Here is an 8,694-nt window from a genome sequence, read left to right as displayed (position 1 = left end):
TTATTGTTTTATATGCTTATTTCCCTTTCAGTTCGTGTAGTGCTTTAATTAACTTTCTGTATAATTATGCTAGTATTATTAATATGTTAAAATATTTAGCAAATACTGTAAACGCCTGACAATTATGCCAATGAAGTTTTTACTTTATTAATGTATTTACCCCAGTTTGTGACGATAAATGAGCATGTTGTGTTCATTGTGTTTCAAATGAAATTGCGTGAATGATTTATTCCTTAACTATAAAATGTAATAGTTTATCAATAAGCCAAAATAAAATATGTTATATTCAACCTTTAATCTGCACTTCCAGTAAAAATTTCTCGTCGGCAAAACTATTCAGAACCTGAAGTCAAGAGATCTCAAGTATGATACAAAGCTATAGACAACTAACACAACCTATTATAGCCCACATATTAATAACAGCCTAGATATGTTATGTAGTATAATTTGCGCGCGTTGGGGAGTCGCTCTCTAAACTTCGGCTATTAAAAATGCCTTAGAATGCGCATGCGCGTTTTGCTTTCAGTTTCGTTTTACGCAAAGCCGACTGATAAAGAAGCGGGTATATGCCGTATAACTATGCACTGCCATCTTATGGCCACGACATTTTGTCACGCTCCCACGAGTTAATATGACATTCCCACGAAATAATAACTTGTGGCCACGGCGTATTATCACGTACCCACGAGTTAAAATGTTGTGGCCATGACAAACTAGTCTAAGTGAACCAAACATGCCCCATCTCGGTCACAGTAAATGCTTCGTTCGACTTTTCGTAGATCATCTATTCTTCCCTGTGCATACCTTTCTGTACGATCTGAATTTCTGCGCTTTGAATTTTGAACACTGAATTTGATGTTCCGAATTTTTTTTTTCATCTTGAAAACTTGAAGTTGTATTTTTAAAAACTGAATATTTGAAGTCTTAGAAGTCAGAACAAAAATCTGCTGTTTGAAAATGCGTGTCTATTTGAAAATCTGCGATTTGAAAACTCAGTTGTGTTCAATTTTAAATGTTCAATATTCAAGTTTAAAAAAATCGAATTCAGAACTATGTTAAAGGGATGGTTCGGAGTAGAATTGACTTCATTGCTATGCACTCCGAAGCCCATGTAAATACCCCATCCGAAGTTTTTTTTTTTACCTTAGTCAAACATTTATGGAGATATTAGAGTTTTTCGAATTGCTTGTTACAGGAGTGAATGGTACATGTGATGTATCTCGTAAATTGCACCACTAAACGTGCAAGTAATTTTACCAAACTTGTACGGTAGTGTAAATAGGTAATGTACTCACAAAACGCTGCATCAGAACATTTGTAAGTCCACCATGAGTGTTTTAAAAACATGTTTTAGCCGATCCCTACTAGTCTCAAAAACTACAAATGGCGACATGTCGACGTCACTTCCCTGGTTTGAAAAAAGCACGTAAAAGTCCTCCTACAAGTTGACATGCACACAGATGTAGTAGGAGGACTTTTACGTGCTTTTTTCAAACCAGGGAAGTGACGTCGACTTGTAGTTTCTGAGACTAGTAGTTCTCGGGTAAAACGTGTTTTTCAAACACTCATGGTGGACTTACAAATGTTCTGATGCAGCGTTTTGTGAGTACATAACCTATTTACACTACTGTACAAGTTTGGTAAGATTACTTGCACGTTTAGTGGTGCAATTTACGAGATACATCACATGTACCATTCACTCCTGTAACAAGCAATTCGAAAAACTCTAATATCTCCATAAATGTTCGACTAAGGTAAAAAAAAACTTCGGATGGGGTATTTAGATGGGCTTCGGAGTGCATAGCAATGAAGTCAATTCTACTCCGAACCATCCCTTTAAATGCCATATAATATTCAGTTTTGTTAAATGACATTTTGTCAATAATTTAAATTTGTACAATTCAAATTCAAAAAGCATTGTAATAATATGAGCTCCATATTATTCACCTTCCAAGCATCTTCATTTGTAGCCTAAATGTTCAGTTGTATTCTGCATCCATACCACATTCCCTGCTGATAATAAGTGAAAAGAATGCAGAGATAAGTAGTGAAAAATCTGGGTACTCCAGGGGCCTAATTAGGTCAGCATGTTTTGCATCTTTGAGAACTCATTTAGAATTCTGCTTCCGCAAGGAATCAGAATATGATTTCGATGTAATTATTCTATCCTTCAACCAACCCCACCGCCCCCTTAGCGTTTTACCCCATGATGCTTTGTGTGCTCAGATATGTCTCACATAGACTGTTGTTTTTGCAGTGTGGGTGTGTGTTTGTCCTGTATGATATGAAGTGTTCTAATGAGAGCTCTGTGGCACATCTGTCCAAGTGGGTCACTAATCATGTATTGTTTGGTGTGCTTCTACAGAAAAACTGTTGTGTTGCAGTTTCTTTAGATGTGCCTTTCAAAAAATGTATTGTCCATAAGACCTAGATGGTGATCAGCCAAGACTCAAGAGTGCTGGCATAAATGTTCGCTGACAGTCTGAAAGAACACCCATTAACTCAGAGCACAATGGCTCTGCTTTTGTCACAGAATGCCAGTGTTTGCCAAGCTTTACCACTGTTAGCGCAGCAGCATAAACTCTCCTTTTCATGCAAGTTGTGCTGTTTTAAATGCAACTCACAAAAGACTGACTGCTTTTTAATGCGCCATACAGATGTTGCTGACTTGTGGTTCCATAATAGCGCTTTTCTTTTTGTCTAAATAACCCAATTAAATTTAAATTCAATAGGCAATTTGAGCATAAGATGCATTTTTAAATTGCTCAACATCTTTATGCAATAGCAGCATCACTCTTGTGATTAATGCACAGACATGAGTTGTTCATGAACACATCTACTTGATTACAGATAACAAGATTAAGGTACAGTGTGTAATATTTAGGAAGATCTATTGACAGAAATGCGAAAAAATGTACACACTGCACCTTTAAGGGGCGTATCGAGAAGAATTGGGATGTCACAGAGTAAGAGATGGAAAAGAGTAAGTCATATTTTAAACTTATATTCGTTTAAAAATTAATAGAAAAATCAATAGAGCAACAATATAGCATTTCAGAAGCAATCTAAAAGAAGTAAAAAACATACAGTATATTTTAAAGCTACTTTTTAATTACGTTTTTCAACCATATTCATACATTGTAATGTGTCCAGGTGCTCTGTAACTCATTAACAATGGTGAATCAAGTACACAAATCAAGTACTTGAGTAAAAGTATTGTTACCCTGAAGAAATATTACTCTTTATTACTTTTATTTGTGTAAACGTATGTGATTCATAAGTATTACAAGTAAAAGGTACTGTTTAAAACATGTTTATGATTTATTCTAGCAGCATTGTTATATGTGTAGAGTATTTTTTAAAAAGGGGAAAACTATTTTTTTTAAGTGTGTGCTGTCAAATAGTATAAAAATACAAAATACAGACATCATGTAAGGCAAAATGCGCTTACATTTTAAGAGGAACCTTGTGTAAATATACTAGTGTTTTAGGGCCAAAGGAGCGATGGTGCGAGGACCCTTTTGAAATTGCTCAGATTCTTCTTCTCCCAAATGAATTGCATTTTTTAGGGCCTAAACATGCTCAAAAACTCATGTAACTTGCACACATGCCAAAAGTGGTGAATTTTGGGTGTGGCAAAATGGCTCAATAGCACCACCTATAAAATTTCAGTGAAGTGCCCCTTGAGCTATGTTACACACATATGTACAAAATTCGGTACATACATGTAACACACCAATACCTACAAAAAAGTCCACTGGTACGATGTCCGAAACCCAACAGGAAGTCTGTTATTTAGAATTTTCTCAGCAAGTTTTGTGATGTTTTTGCCATTTCCAGGCGTTGTATGTAAACAAAGTCCTCCTAGAAATTTAAACAGATCAACACCAATTTTGGTCAGTGTAATCTAAAGCACTTTGTGATGTTAAATTGTGAAGATCTTGAGTTTTCGTTGAAGGGCGTATCCGTGGCGGCCTGATAAACTTCGATGTTTCACCATGGAAAAAGTTGTTATAATTTAGTCATACAATGATCTGCCCCAAACTTCACACATTCAACAAGAGTCCTGGAATGAAGACATCAAAAGGCCAACACTCATGCTTACGTCATGCTTTGCACTAACTCAAACATACCATGTTCAATCTGTACACTTCATATATTTTATAAAAGTGCTGGCCGGATGACATCTACATGTCGATATCCAGTTATAGTCATAGCGTCCATACCTGGTTGCAGGAAGTTTGGCACATATAAATGACTTGGACATATTCCCTTTATATTTACCAATTTAAATGCGTATTGCCCACCGTTCGCTGTTTTCCTAAAGCCACCTGGTGGCGGTCAGCCTGTGTGAGAGGGCCCTTTCAACACTGCTTGCAGATTTAATTGTCTTTGAAACTTCTATGGCAGCAGGAAAGATGTGTGGGCATTAATTTGTTTTAGTATACTAGACATAGACTAGACATGTCCACATTTAAGCATTTTATGCAGTGTGTTTAAACAGCTCTGCCTTTTACAGTAGATTTAGTTCGCCAGTATCTGAAAGTATTAATAATTTACTCTTAGTAATGGTTTATAATGTATCTGTGAGTTTCTGACTAAAGAACAGCTTCAGTAAGATTAGTCAGATTCACAAATAAGTTGTTTAGTGTGATTTGCAAACAGATTCAACAGGTTCATTGAAAAGGATCAGCTCATTCAGAAATGGAACATTGCTCTTATGTCTCAGAAGGGGTGACAATTACTTGAGTTTGAAATATCAAGGAATGAAATGTGACCCTGAAGCACAAAACTAGTTATAAGTAGCACGGGTGTAGCAATAGCCAAAAATACATTGTATGGGTCAAAATTATCGTTTTTTCTTTTATGCTACAAATCATTAGGATATTAAGTAAAGATCATGTTCCATGAAGATATTTTGTAAATTTCCTACTGTAAATATATCGAAACTTAATTCATGATTAGTACTATGCATTGCTAAGAACATTATTTGGACAACTTTATAGGCGATTTTCTCAATATTTAGATTTTTTGCACCCTCAGATTTCCGATTTTTAAATAGTTGTATCTCAGCAAATAGTTGTCCTACCCTAACAAACCATACAGCAGTGGAAAGCTTGTTGAAAAAATTTATCCTTATGACTAGTCCAAGGTCACATGATTTTATGAAATGTATTAGAGTAAAAATTACGATATTATGCTTTGGGATGTTTGTAAAAGTGTTCTAAAATAAAAATACACTACTCTAAAGTACACATACTTGAAAATGAAAAACACTGCCCACCACCTCTTTAGTTTATATTAAATGTGTAATGTTTTTTACAATTATTGTTAATTATTATTATTATTTTATTTCGTTTTTACTTGTTATTGTTTTATCTTATTCAATTTTCCTTATTGCAATTCTTTGTATTTTATTACACTACAGTAAGTATGCATGCACTGTTATAAAAATAATGCCAAAATGCACAAAATCTTACTGATTCTAAAAACGGTTTGGTTTTCTTTAAGAAAAATCTAACTTTGAATTTCTTTGTTTTGAATTTGAGATGAAATATGACCCGTACGCTCATGTTAGATTTCCCCGACTGCTCTAAATTCTGTCAGTGCGATGCCAGTTCACACCACATGAACAAAGTCTTTGCAAGAATCGCACACAGCGCTTGTTTTAGTCCAAAGAGCGGTTGTCATGGAAACGCTGCACTTAAATTCACCATGCAGACAATATAAAAGCCCAGAGAGGTGTATCGGAGTGAAAAAACAACAAGCCTTTTCAATCCCTGTTTCTTTTCTTAGTCTCTCTCTCTCCTTCTCCATCTCTCCTTGTCTAGCTTCTCTCCCTCTCTCATTCACTCTTTGAAATGGATAAAAGCAAATATTTAGAAGTCATTTCTCCTGTATTTGTTTGGGATTTATGCAAATGAATCCAAGCAGACTATTTCGGGAGTGCTGGACTCATTTTGCGATTGTGTGGGGAGAGCGGGCGAATTGTGAGACGATACGTACCATGAAATAGTTACCTGCGTGATAGAGAGACAAGGAGCGAGAGAGAGAAGGAAAACTGCGGTTATCGCAGCAGGAACAACCCTTTCTTTTCGCAGTAAGGATTGCATAGCAACAGTGCATCTCAAAGACAGGGAAACAGATGCATCTCCTTGAGGAAGACCAAGGAAGATGTGTCAAAGGTAGGAATCGATCGAGACACGCACAGCAGAGGGAGAGACAGAGCAGCATTTGCTAATGAACTTTGAACTGTAACGTGAATGACTGGTTACAATTGTGTAGTGTGCTTACGGTCTTAAAACTGTTGTTGTGCACTCGCTAGGTCAGGAAAGAGCTTGAATTTACAGGTTATTTTGGGGAGCTTGGCTCTGGGTAAGATGAGACTACCTAGAAATATCCCGAAAACCCAGATAGCTGGAAGTAAACAACAGACTCCTGCTAGAACAGCGTGTACACGATGCCAGACTTTGAATTGAATAATGTAATGTTTAACGTACAAGTCTTCTGCTTGCACAGCAAAACGTTTAGAAGACATCTGTGTGAATGTTTGAAATAAAGCAGACCGTCTGACAGGAACCGGATTTGCTGCTACTTTGGCCTGTCTGTCGTTAGTAGCACAGCCTTAATTAAGCGTCCCACCCTGGCCCACTTTCTTTTGGCGGTGGGCTGGCGATTAGACACAGTGTCATCCCACAATGGGAGCCATCCAGCTATGCAGCTCTTTGAAGTGTCAAGAATCTTTGTAGGTTCGGATCTGGGTCATTTACAGTTCAGAGCATGTTGGGGATTGAGAAATGTTAAGAAGATGTTAACCAGCAAATCTAGGTTCAGTAGATGATTTCATTTGATAAATGCTTATTAAATGTGTTACTGATGCTAAAGACAACTCACCCTGCTTCAGCACTTCAAATTGTATGACTTTATAAAGAGAGGTGCAGTGGTCACTGTAAAAATGTGCCTGTGGTGACATTTGTGCAAAATTAAATTACTTTTTGTGTGTTTCGTGACACGTTGAAAGTGAAATGTCAAGTACACTCAATTTTTTCCAAAATATATTGTGTTTTTTTTATGTTGGTTGTATGTCGCGGCAGTTCAGAAATGAAATCTCTGGTGAGTGGCGCTAAAAGGTTAATGCTCTGTTGTGTCTGAAAATAATGTGCCACCTTTTCTAAACTCTACCCTAGTGGACTGTTTTGGCTTGAATCAGTAAACTGTCACACAGGGCACCCTAGAAACCGCATAAAAATGTATTAAAGTTAATCTCATTATGTTTTTTTTTCCTTCTTTTTTACCTCTCTCACTATCCTCCTGGCCAGCACAGGCGTCACTTTTGGCTTCCGACCACGTCCTCTGAGATTTTTCACAGTGCGGAACGTCTTGTATTTTTTAATAATACTTTGCACTGTAGCCACTGGAACTTTAAAACATTTAGATATGGTCTTATAGCCCTTTCCTGACTTGTGAGCAGCCACAATGCGCAGCTGCAGGTCCTCAGTGAGCTCCTTTGTCTTAGCCATGACTGTCCACAAACCACCAGCAGAAAGCTTCTGTTTTTCACCTGTTGAGTTGATTAAAACAGCTGTTCCCAATGAATCAGAGTAATTAGGATGCTTTAGAACAGCTTGGACTATTTGGAATGGTATAGAACTTTGGATTTTCCCATAGACTGTGACAGTTTGCAAAGGGTATGAATAATTTTGGACACGCCACTTTTTGTTCAAATGTAAATAAAAGCTGAGAAAAAAAATTTCCACAATGATGGCTCTTGTACATCGTCTTATCGTTTGGGAGAAGCCTGTGTCATTTCCGGTCAAAAAAAACTTGCTGGTTGAATAAAAGTAACTTTTATTTTATTTTATACCAGAATTTGCCAGGGATATGAATTATTTCGGGCTTGACTGTATATAAACTCTACCCTAGTGGACTGTTTTGGCTTGAATCAGTAAACTGTCACACAGGGCACTCTAGAAATTGCATAGCAATGTATTAAAATTGATCTATTTATGTTTGTTTTTTTTAATCGCCAGAGTTAAAGGGATAATTTACCCAAAAATGTAAATTCTGTCATTTAAAGGTTACTCCACCCCAAAATGAAAATGTTGTCATGTCTTTTAAAACTTGTAAAAGCTTTATTTTACGATATTTTGGATGAAAACCGGGAGCTTTTTGACTGTCCCATTGACTGCCAAGTAAACAGCACTGTCAAGGCCCAGAAAAGTATGAAAGACGTTGTAAAAACAGTCCATCTGCCATCAGTGGTTCAACCATAATTTTACGAAGCTATAAGAATACCTTTTGTACGCAAAGAAAAAAAAATCTTTATTCAACAGTTCGTCTCGACTATTTTGGAGAGTATCCTCTGGACGCCAACAGTGTACGCTGTTCTCTGTCAGCTGCATCACGTGGATTGCGAATAAACTGTCATAATGTGAGATTTTAAAGGTGTCTGAATACATTTCGGTTTGACTGTATGTGTCTTTACTGTGTTGGGTGGTTCTTTTCATTCAGATCCAAATGCAATATAGTCTGTCTTAAAAGCAGTCAGTCCACTACATGTCAGCTTATCAGTGTTATTTGTATGCAGACCAGAGTGAGAGTGTACGTCTCTGTGTGCCTATTCTATGATGCTGTCCTTCATAAACATACACAGAGGATTTTTTTTTCATACAAGTGCATTTTGAATTGATGTTG

This window comes from Garra rufa, chromosome 19 (assembly GCF_049309525.1).
Source record: "Garra rufa chromosome 19, GarRuf1.0, whole genome shotgun sequence".
Classification (NCBI taxonomy): Eukaryota; Metazoa; Chordata; class Actinopteri; order Cypriniformes; family Cyprinidae; genus Garra; species Garra rufa.
The sequence above is the reverse complement of the archived record's forward strand: the minus strand, read 5'-3'. Positions refer to the sequence as shown.